The sequence below is a fragment of the Pseudonaja textilis genome, unplaced genomic scaffold (assembly GCF_049901715.1).
Source record: "Pseudonaja textilis isolate UNSWEBS1 unplaced genomic scaffold, rPseTex1.2 PTEXCTG316, whole genome shotgun sequence".
NCBI lineage: Eukaryota > Metazoa > Chordata > Lepidosauria > Squamata > Elapidae > Pseudonaja > Pseudonaja textilis.
Window position 1 is genome coordinate 1 of NW_028262602.1, and position 11,610 is coordinate 11,610.

The 11,610-nt window shown below is 44.1% G+C and overlaps 1 long non-coding RNA gene across 1 annotated transcript; it reads left to right on the forward strand.

Annotated features, from left to right (window-relative positions):
- Nucleotides 1-6: 6 nt before the first annotated feature.
- Nucleotides 7-9,492, forward strand: LOC148123807 (uncharacterized). The gene is made up of 3 exons (XR_015740521.1): nt 7-739; nt 2,194-2,371; nt 9,386-9,492. It is a non-coding gene; the product is annotated as an uncharacterized LOC148123807 (long non-coding RNA).
- The last annotated feature ends 2,118 nt before the right edge of the window (nt 9,493-11,610 follow it).

The following is an 11,610-nucleotide window of genomic DNA, read 5'->3' on the forward strand; positions in this document are numbered from 1 at the left end:
ATAGAGCCTTAAAGATACACATCCGGGGGACACGTTCTATCCGAAAGTCAGAGGCACTTTTTGTGTCCTCCCAGCCGGGCACAATGGGGTTGAAAGTGTCTCCATCAACAGTGGGCAGATGGATTAGGGCTTGCATAGCTAAGGCTTATCAGAGCAGGCCTCTCCCGGTGCCTCAAGGGGTTATGGCTCACTCTGCTAGAAGTGCGGCAACCACTGCAGCATGGGCTACTCAGGCACCCATTGAAGAGATTTGTAGAGTGGCTACATGGTCTTCACCATCACCCTTCATTCGGCATTACCGCTTGGATGCCTTTGCATCAGCCGATGCAGCTTTTGGCAGGAGGGTTCTACAGAGCGTGCTTGAACGCCAATGTGAGTAGGACCAGACTCATGCCCTCCCAGCGACCGGACAGTTTTGGTATGTTGGACTCTCGGAGCCACAGATAGGAAAATGAACATTGGCTTACCTGAATGTTCGTTTTCTTCTGTGGCCTAGAGAGTCCAGCCCCACCCTGGTTTGTCTGGTCTGGGTGGGGGTTGGGAGGAGGAATAATGTACTTTTTTATCTTGCAACTCCAGAATCACATCCAGTCTGCCAAGTGCTTCGTCGAAAGCTGGCGCGTGGCCCTGACGCAGGGCAGAGCTTCAGTTTTAACACAGACTCAGTGCAACAGGGCAGGATCTGATTTAACCCTATCTATCTGGACTCTCTACGCCACAGAATAAAACGAACATTCAGGTAAGCCAATGTTCATTCCCTCCCTTCCTCTCAATATAACTTTTTCCCTATAAGCCTAGCAGATGGACCACAGTCTCACTAGCACTGTCACATGTTTTTCCAGGTTTAGATTCAGCTTTAATGTGTTTAAAGTTCTAAGTAGTCTAAGGTCTAAATAATTCGAAAAATAAAATTCATGTTAACTTACTTCTGTCACCTTTGAAAATACTACAGGTAGCCCTCGACTTACGACCACAATTGAGCCCAAAATTTCTGTTGCTAAGTGAGAAATTTGTTAAGTGAATTTTTTCCTCATTTTACAACTTTTTTTTGCCACATTTGTTAAGTGAATCCCTGCAGTTGTTAAATTAATAACCCAGTTGTTAAGTGGATCTGGCTTCCCCATTGACTTTGCTGATCAGACGGTTGCGAAAACCTGATCACATGACCCTAAGACAATGCAGCTGTCATAAATGTGAGTCAGTTGTCAAGCATCTGAATGTAAATAACGTGACCATGGGGATGTTCAACAGTCACAGGTTTGAAAAATGGTCATAAGTCACTTTTTTCAATGCTGTTGTAACTTCGAACAGTCACTAAATGAACTGTTGTAAATTGAGGACTGTCTGTATCTGTAGGGTCCCATTCCCAAACATGCCCATTCTAGATAGGTTTTCAAAAGCAGTTTGCTTTTTAACAATGTCATCGTAAAATTTGGGAATCTTTCCTTGTTAGCATAACTGCAGAAAATCTATAGGAGACTGATTGAAGAGCCTCATTCAGTTTGTGTTGGATTGCTACAGACATTAGGCCAACATGCCAATTATTCCTCAGAAATACAGGATTTTCACCTTCATGTGATATAGCATGCATACAGCCTGGAACATGAATAACTTGGGGAAAAGAAATAATAGCTTGTTTTTTTAAGAAGAGAGGGATTTGGCTGAATGAAGGTTGTTCAGTCTGGTTCCTTTGTCAAATCTATATTAGCGAGGTATGGGTAGTACTTGATTTATCACTGGTTGTTTAGCCACACTCCAAAGTTACAACAGCACTAAAAAATGATTTATGATCAGTCCTCCTACTTATGACCATTACTGCCTCCCTACAGTCACATGATCAAAATTCTGGCGCTTGGCAACAGGCTCGTATTTACAAGACCTGCAGCATCCTGGGGTCATGCAATTGCTGTTTGTGACCTTCCCAGCCAGCTTCCAACAGGCAAACTCAGGGGGAAGCCAGATTCACTTTTAACAACCATGGCAAAAAAAGTCACAACATTGGGCATGCTTAATGGCCATCTTGCTTAGTAAGTAATATTCCGTCCCCATTGTAATTGTAAGGTAAGGACCACCTCTGATCTGCAGCTTGTAGTTATTTCCTTGAAATTTTACACCTCTTCTGACTCCTTTTCCCAAAGAAATGGGGGTCCAGCTGTCCCAAGGAACATCCTTTGTCTTGCTTCATTCTGATAGGAAAGAGCCCAGTGCAGCTCCTGAGCTATCAAGTGTCAGCAACAGTACTGGATCCAGCCTCCTGGTGCCTCTGACTGCCAACCCACCTGCCTCACCCACACCCAGCTTCTCCGACAGCAAATCTGCCCAGACGTTGCTCAACGGGCCACCCCAGTTCAGTTCCACGCCTGAGATCAAGGTTAGAAGCCCTCTGGTTCTCTTCTGCCATGCTTTTCACCCAACAGATGGTTTCAAAGCATTGCAGTGACTTGTGGGGAAGATGGCTGAGATAGCTGGGAGAATTTTCAGAACCTGAAAATTGCAATCTGGGACACATTAAGACCTGTTCTAGAACTAGAGTTTTCCAACTTGTTAATCCGTGGACCGGTGTTAGGGTGAACAAAAAGTGTTCAGTTGTTTAGGTGTCTGAAACAAAACTGGGACAGCACAAGGTTCCAAAGCAAGCTTTAGGACAGGGACAATAAAATGACAAATTTTAATGAATTTAAAACTTTAAATTGAAGAAAACAGTATCCTAATCATGTACGTGTTGGCAGGAAATGAGCTGGTGATGGTTGGCTAGGAAACAGGTTGAGTTTGCAATACACAGATAGATAAAACTCAATTCTGTCAGGATTTTTTGGCTGTGAATGAAATTGTGAAAAAGCCAGATTTCTTGTCAGGCATTTCTAGGAATAAAATTAGATACTAAGCTGCCAATTTCTTAATTCCCCTTAATAAATCTGTGGTATGATTGTCGATGGAGATTCTCACTCATCCAGGTTTTTTTTGTTTTATTATTTTTTATTGTGCAGTTTCCATTATTATTTATAAAATTTCCATATCCATGATGGCAGTGTACTGTCTGGGTAAAATTTCTTTTAAGTACAAATAAACCTTATACACACATTAATTATAGCCATTATTCACTCAATCTATTCACCATAATCTTCATTTATCCTTGTTAAACAGTATCCATTATTTAATTAAACACTCTGTTTGGTTTTATGATATTAATTGATTAATATCAGACCTTATAAATATCAAATTTATCGCCATTATCCACCAAATCTAATAATCATATTATCTTATTTATTCAACATTCAGTGCTTTTTCAAGAGGCAACTGGAGTTTCTGGTTTTTTCTTTGAAGATGTTTTCAGTTCTCAACCAAGAAGCTTCTTCAGCTCTGACTGGATTGTGGTGAATGGAAGGATTTATATTCCTTGCAGACAGCTGGTCAATTGCATTCTTTTAGTGCAAGGGTCCTCAAACTATGGCCCGCGGGCCACATACGGCCCGCTGAAGCCATTGATCCGGCCTGCACAGGACCATGAGGCTGCCCCGCCCACCTCACCCCGCCCACCACCCTTTGGCCAAGCATAGGACTTACCTTTGTGAGCCCCGCAGGCTGGAACTGGAAGGTAAGGCCAACAATTTTGTTTTCCAGAGAAGTTGAGGTAGGGGAGGTGAAAAACAGGGAGCGCAGACGTCCTGGGAGCCGAAAAAATGGGCTGTTTTAGCCCGTTTTTGGCCTGCAGAATGCTTCTGGAGGCAGGGGAGGTGAAAAACAGAGCCAATTTTCACCTCCCCCGCCTCCAGAAGATAGAGACAGAAGGAGAGAGAGAGAGAGAGGTATTTATTTATTTGATTTATTTGATTTGTCAGTTGCTTACAAGATAATAGGTAAAAGTATAAACATGAGTAAGAATACAGGAAATAGGTACGAATAAATGGGGACAATAGGACAGGGACGGTAGGCACGATGGTGCACTTATGCACGCCCTTTACAGACCTCTTAGGAATGGGGTGAGGTCAATAGTGGATAGTTTGAGGTTAAAGGAATGGGGGTTAGAGGATGTAACAACAGAATCAGGTAGTGCATTCCAGGCATTGACCACTCTGTTGCTGAAGTTGTACTTTCTGCAATCGAGTCTGAAGCAGTTTACATTGAGTTTGTATCTGTTGTGTGCTCTTGTATTGTTGTGGTTGAAGCTGAAGTAGTCATTGACTGGTAGGACGTTGTAGCATATAATTTTGTGTGCTACGCTTAAGTCTAACTGTAGGTGGCGTAGTTCAAGGTTGTCCAAGCCCCAAATCTCAAGCCTGGTGATATAGGGTATTCTGTTGAGAGCAGAGGAGTGTAGTACTCTTCTCATGAAATACTTTTGGACTCACTTGATTGTATTAATGTCCAATATACAGTGTGGATTCCAGACTGATGAACTGTATTCGAGTATTGGTCTGGTAAAAGTTTTGTATGCTCTAGTTAGCAATTCGATATTTCCGAAGGAGAAGCTTCGTAAGATTAGATTTACAACTCTTAATGCCTTTTTGGCAATGCTGTTACAGTGAGCTCTGGCGCTTAGGTCATTTGATATGAGAACTCCAAGGTCTTTGACAGAGTGAGGATCATCAACGAGGTCATATCCGCCTACTCTGTATTTGGTGTATTGATGTTTTTTACCAATGTGTAGGACAGAACATTTGTTGGACAAAAGATTTGGAGTTGCCAATTGTTTGACCATTCAGACACATAATCAAGGTCACTTTGAAGGACAGTAGCATTGTCAGTAGTGTTGAATAGTTTTACGTCATCCGCAAAGAGGACGCAGTTGTTTATAAGGTAATTGCAAAGGTCATTTATATAGAGTATAAAGAATGTGGGTCCTAGAACGCTGCCTTGGGGGACACCGCTGTTAACTGGAGCAGGGTTTGATATAGCGCTCCCTATTTTTACTATTTGCTGCCTGTTTGACAGGAATGCAGTAATCCACTTATGAAGGGATCCACTTATGAAGGTAGACCCAGAGAGAGAGAGAGAGACTTGTTGATTGTAAGCTCCTTGAGGCTGAGAAGTCTTGCTGCAAAACTGAGTGTCATGCCCCTGTTGGAGACTGACTCCGAGGGAGAGGATGAACAGCCGATGGAGAGTGGAAGTGTGGCTCCGGAAGTTGTGGAGGAAGCTGGGGAAGGTCACAGGCCGGCTGGGCAGTCAGAGGAAGACCCAGGCCCATCCCTTCTCCATCCTAGGGCACTCAGGAAGGAGAGGATAAGGGAGAAACGTGAATGGCGTGGTCTATGGGGGAGGAAAGGCCCTTGATCCTATTCATGGGCTGCAGCTGGGAGGACCGTTTCAAAGGACGGACTGTGCATGGGCCAGTGCTAGAAACAAAGCGTGAAAATATCTCTAGTCTGTCCATGCTTATCTGAGTTTGGCGTCCTTCCCAGTGTGTATTCCGATATCTGTGGATGTCTTCAAGCCCTTATCTTGCCTGGTTCCCTTAATTTCTTCAATGTGGTTTGTGTTGTTTTTTCTACTTATAATTTATAGGTATTTTTAGTTTAAACAGCATTTCCTCCTTTTAGCAACTGTTTGTGGGGGGAGTTTTTTGTCTCCAGTCAATGATATTTGGACCTTTGAAGCCAAGTTGAAGGTATTAAAGGGACTTCACCTGTTTTTGTGCCTGTGTTGCTTTTGTATCCCACCCTGGGTCATCACACTGAGTTTCCTGAAGTGGACCACTAGACTCCTAAACAACTGAAAAAACGCTATAGTAAAAAGAAAAGTCAACCAAAAGAGCAATATGCAAACAAAAGCAAATAAAACGCTCCCAGGAGCAAAACAAATTAAAGTTTAATTTGTGTGCATTGTTTAATGGACTATTAAATTGGCCATGCCTGTTAATGTTTGGGGATAAACCCCCAAGCAGAGTATGCAGCAGCAGTCCAGCCAGGCAGGCAAATGAGAGAGAGAGAGTGGGCCCAAGAGTATACACACACTGGAGACAAAAACACTGTTTGTGGTTATAAAATAGTTATTTATTGCACACAGAGATTAAGAAGTGTCATTCAGTCCATATATCATTATCCAGTATATCCATCCAGTTATCAAGTCCATTAACAGTAAATACAATGTCCTTATCTGCTTGTAAATCTTCTCCTCCTGATACCTTTCTCTCAAAGACAACGCTGAATCCTCAGCTCACCAGGCAAACAGTCTTTGTGTTCAGTTGAAATGGTATCTGGCACAGTAGCCTCCAAAAGCAAGCAGACGTTCCAAAACAGCAGGCAGCAGACCAGGAACAGAACCAGGTGCATCCAGAAGCCGGGTCTATTACGTTTCCCTTCCTACCTATATTGCTGCCTGCAACCGCACCCACAATGACATTGCAGTTTCTTGTGCTTAAAGCTACAAGACACTTAATCCTAGGTTTACATATTTATTCAACCCAAACCTGGTTGGTGTATCCATATACCCAACAATGCCCACCCAGTCACACGAGGGACCGTGAATTGGCCCCCTGTTTAAAAAGTTTTAGGACCCCTGTTTTAGCGAGTCGTTAAAGCTACCTGGAGGTTTGTCTGTGTCCTCAGAGTCATCTGAGTGGTGCAAATGGGGGTGGAGCCATCTTGGAACTGTTGAAAGGACTGTGTTGTAGACTGAAGATAGATGAACAGCCCTCTCAACAGAGCAGGAGGGATACAACATAATCTATCTCCAGTCTACTACAAAGGATGTGAGGAGCATTCTGAGGGCTGTGGACCCTAGAAAGTCTGCTGGTCCTGACGGTATCTCTGGCTGAGTGCTTAAAGACTGTGCTGATCAGTTGGCTGGAGTCTTTGGTCTTTATCCCAGTCCACTATTCCATCTTGTTTGAAGGCTTCCACCATTGTTCCACTGCCAAAGAATTTCCCTATCAATAACCTCAATGATTACAGACCAGTAGCACTCACTCCTATCATTATGAAGTGCTTTGAGAAATTAGTCTGTTGGCACATCATTTCTGGTCTTCCGCATACATTTGATAAACACCAGTTTGCATAAAGAAGAAATAGATCTACAGAGGACGCTATAGCCATCACTCTTCATACTGCTCTGGCTCATCTAGAACAGCAGGGGGCGTTATGTGAGGATGCTTTTTGTAGATTTTAGTTCTGCATTAAACACCATTCTTCCACATAGACTAGTGTCAATCTGCCTTTGGATTATGGATTTCCTGTCTGGCTGCTCACAGAGGGTCAGATTAGGTAATCATACCTCTTCAGCCCTTATTCTTAACACTGGTACACCACAGTGTTGCGTGTTGAGTCCCTTACTTTATACCAGTGGTTCTCAACCTGTCGGTCGCGACCCCTTTGGGGGTCGAACAACTCTTTCACAGGGGTTGCCTAAGACCATCGGAAAACACATATTTTTGATGGTCTTAGGAACCGAGCCATAATTTTATGGTTGGGGGTCACCACAACATGAGGAACTGTATTAAAGGGTCACGGCATTAGGAAGGTTGAGAACCACTGTTCTATACTCTATGTAGTAATACTATTACTAAATTTGCAGATGATACAACAGTGGTGGGACTCATCTCCAGGGGGGATGAGTCTGCCTACTGAGATGAGGTGGACTGGTTGCTTTCATGGTGTGGAGACAATAACTTGGTCCTCAACATCAATAAGATCAAGGAGCTTATAGTGGACTATAGAAGGAACAGATCAGACATCCAGCCCTTGCTTATCAATGGAGACCGAGTGGAGTTAGTGGCCAGTTTTAAGTTTCTGGGTGTTTCCATAAAAAAGGACCTGACCTGGGGTGCTCACATTGCAGCACCGGTCAAAAGGGCCCAGCAGAGATTATACTACGAGACCTCTCAGAAAACAACAACTGAATGAAAAAGTGCTGGTGACCTACCACTGAACCATAGAGAGTATCTTAACTTACTGCACCTATGGTTTTCCAATTGCACAGTAGCAGATAGGACAGCACTCCAGAGGGTTAACATCATTGCCCAGAGGATCATGGGTTGCCCTCTCCCCTCTTTGGAAGAGCTTTATAGCTCCCGCTGCCTTAAGAAAATTCAAAACATTCTCAAAAATCCATCTCATCCTGGGTACCCTTTTTTTTGAACTATTACCATCTGGCAGTCGGTACAGGAGAATAATAAAAACAAGGACAAATAGGCTGAAAAATAGCTTCTATCTCAGGACAGTAACTCAATTGAATTCTACTGTATAGTGCAATATTAATGCGATATCAGGGATTTTCAATTCAATGTGTGGAGTGTGAGGGATGTGTGTTTGTGTTTATTTTCATAGTCATAAATTGTACACTGAAGATGGTATTTAATTTCATTGTACGAGGTGCAATGACAATAAAGTAAACTAAACAATCCTTTCAACAGTTCCAAGAAGGCTCCACACCCATTTACACCACTCAGGTGACCCTGAAAATACAGATAAACCTCCAAGTGGCCGCAAGGACTCTGTAAAAGAATGCAAATGAGTATAAATCCTTCCATTCCCCACCATCCAGTCAGAGCTGAAGAAGTGTCTTGGATGAGAAGCATAAGGTCTTCAAAGAAAAAACAGAAAGTCCAATTGCCTCTTGAAAAAGTACCTTTGGGACTATGGTATGATTGGATTTGAAATACAATGTTCATTTTTAGCATCATGGGCTAAAATTGATACTACAATCCTAGAAAAGGAGAATGATCAAAATAATAGAAGGGTTGGAGCAGTTTTCCAAGGAGAAATGTAATAAGTTGCTGTTTTAAACCATAGAGAGGCAAAAGAGAAGGGAAGACAGTAGGGTTGTATAAAATTCCACAAGACATGGAAGAAAAGGGATAGAGGAAAAATATTTTTATCCATTTCCCATAATATTAAGACCTACATCTTTCTGGTGAAGTTGTGGGGAAAGAGACACAGGATAAATATTTTAAGTCAATGAATAGTGGAATTGACTGTCACAAAATGTAGCTTTAAAAGAAGCTAGATGAAAAGGTGAATGTGTCAGTGGCTGCTGACCATGATAAAAAATACATTTTCTTCAGAACCAGGGACAGAATATTTGGGGGTATTAATTACTAGGGAATGTGAGGATGCTTTCATTCTGATTGTCTGCCTGACAACTTCTCAGGAAAGTTTTGGTTTGCTCTTGTGGACACTGCATAGGCCTTTGATGAGATTCAGCGTGGCTTTAACTGTTTTAGAATAGAACCACTGGAGCTGGTACAAGGAGCTGGATTAGTTCCATGTTAGCTTTTCAGCAGCTCTGTAAGGTTTGCTAACCAGACAAGCCATGACCAGCCATGACCAGCTTGAGATCTCTTACAAACTTTGCTTATTCACTTTGCTTTTAACAGAGTTCTTAAGCTCATACCTGCGCCTCCTTTCTTCATTTCCTCCTTTCCTATGGGTGTTTCTTTTGCCTGTAGGCACCTGAACCTCTAAGTACATTGAAGTCCATGGCTGAGAGGGCAGCGATCAGCTGTAGCATAGAAGACACCGTGCCATCTCTTCACCTGGCTGAAAGAGGTAAGCTCTTCCTTTAAGCTATGCGTCAGGAGCAAGTGGAAAACGTCTGAAGTTCAGGATCTGGGTATCAAAAACTAGATTCTTCATCAAAAGCCAGTGTGCCTTGAGGGCCATGATGGATGTAAACTGTGCAGTTTTCCTATCTGTGGCTCCAAGAGTCCAGATAGATAGATAGGGTTAAATCACTTTCTGCTCTGGTGGACTGAATCTGCATTAAAACTGAAGCTCCGCCCTGCCCTGCCCTGTGGCCACGCCCCATTTTTCAACTCACTCCAGCCAGGACAGGACGTAAGTTGTTGAGGTTCCAGTTGAATTGCAAGTGGAGGCTTTTTGCATAAGAAAGTTTTAAAGAACAGCAGAGGCTTTTGGAGGACTGCAGCCAAGGAGGGAGGTTTTAGCCTCCGGGCTTGGCTATTGCATTCAGGGCAGCTGCCCCAATGCACAGAGCTGCGACCACATGATGCGGCTCCAGGCGATTGGCCTGATAAGAGCTATCAGCTGTTGTACGTGGTAGCGCAGCAGCAGCAAGGAGGAACAGCGCTTTTTTCGCTTTCATTTTTTATTTGATCGCCTTGGCTGCAGAGCGTGAAGCATAGCAGCAAGCAGCAAAAAGAGGCAATTGGCCCAGAGGAGGCTTTGCAGCAGCACAAAGCAGCCGCTGGATTGGGCAATCAGCCCGATTCCAGCTGGGGGGCACAGCCGTGTGGCAATGGTTGGTGCTGAAGAGTGGCAAGGACAGGATCGACTCCAGCTGAGGGCGCAGATCGACCACGTTGCCAGGGCTGTGATTCCAGCTACAGAACAGGGGTGATTGCCTGGGTGCCAGTAGACCTGTACGCAGGTCCATTATTTGGGGTGACTGGCAGGGTGTGGCTGCAGCCCAGCAATAGGCCTATCTAGGCTTGCTTCGCTGGTCCAGAGGTAAGAGGATCTTTTTTATACTGAATGCGGCCTTACTGGCAAGGGCAAGCAGTAAATGTGTTATTAACTGCTCATCCCCTCCCCCACCAGGATCCATCCTCTCCCTCTGGCTGTTTTTGTAATCCTAATCTCCTAGTGGGATGGCGGATAAAGATCAGGAAGGTGATCACAGTCCTTCTACTTTTAGAGGTAAATCTAGGGGCAGGCAGAAAAGAAAGGCCTCTGAACCCAAGAAACCTTCCAGGGCAGAACAGCAGGATGCCTTGAGAAGACAGAAGGCTCTAGAAAAGCAGGTGGAGAAAAGCCAGCGTGCTGCAGGTGGGAGGAGCCGAAGATCACCACACCCAGAGGAGTCAGGTTCTTCTGCTCAACCTCCACTTTTAGAAAGGGATCCTGAGCCTTCTACATCTACTAGTGGACCTCACAAGCCTGGTCACCTGACAATTCATCTGCTATTGGTGATCCACTACCTTCAGAAGGAATTAGAGATTACGAAAGCGATCCCCAAGCAGCCTGCCAGGAGGAACCCTTGGTTCCCCCTCCTAAGAGAGCCAGACCAGGAGCGGAGGCAACTTTTACGCCCACAGCTGCTGGCTTGAGCAGTCCTGAAGAGGCTGAAACAGCATTACCTGCGTACATGGAGGCAATTATCTCTAGAGCCATAAGGCAAGGGATCATGGAAGCCCTCCAAGGAATGAGAAGGCCTCAATCAGTGGTGTCAGAAGACTCAGACCTAGAACAATCCATTCATGATAGAAGCAGAGAATTCTTGAGGGACAGAGCTTCTCCTGACCCCTCCATACATAGCATTACATACAAAACACCAGAGGAAGATGAGGGAATCTGATTTCTTGGCAGACGAAGATATGGCCCCGGAGAGACCTTCCTTCACTGGTCTCTTTGATTCTCAAAAGTTCAGGGCCTTATTGTTTAAGGCCAGAAAGATGGCCCATTTGGGGCTAGAAGCAGATGTCGGGGAAGTGGAAGGGGACATTGCTGCTCCTCCAGACCAATATTTTGACGAACCAACAGTTCGGCCTGAAATGGTTTCAGTTCCCAGATTGTTTTTGAATGTAATCAAGAAACAGCTGGAATCCCCGGGAACATCTGCCATGTTATCAGCCAACAAATACCGCTACTTTAACATGGGGCCTGAACTTACCAGCTCATTACAGGTGCCATCAGTGGACGGTCCGGTTGCAGT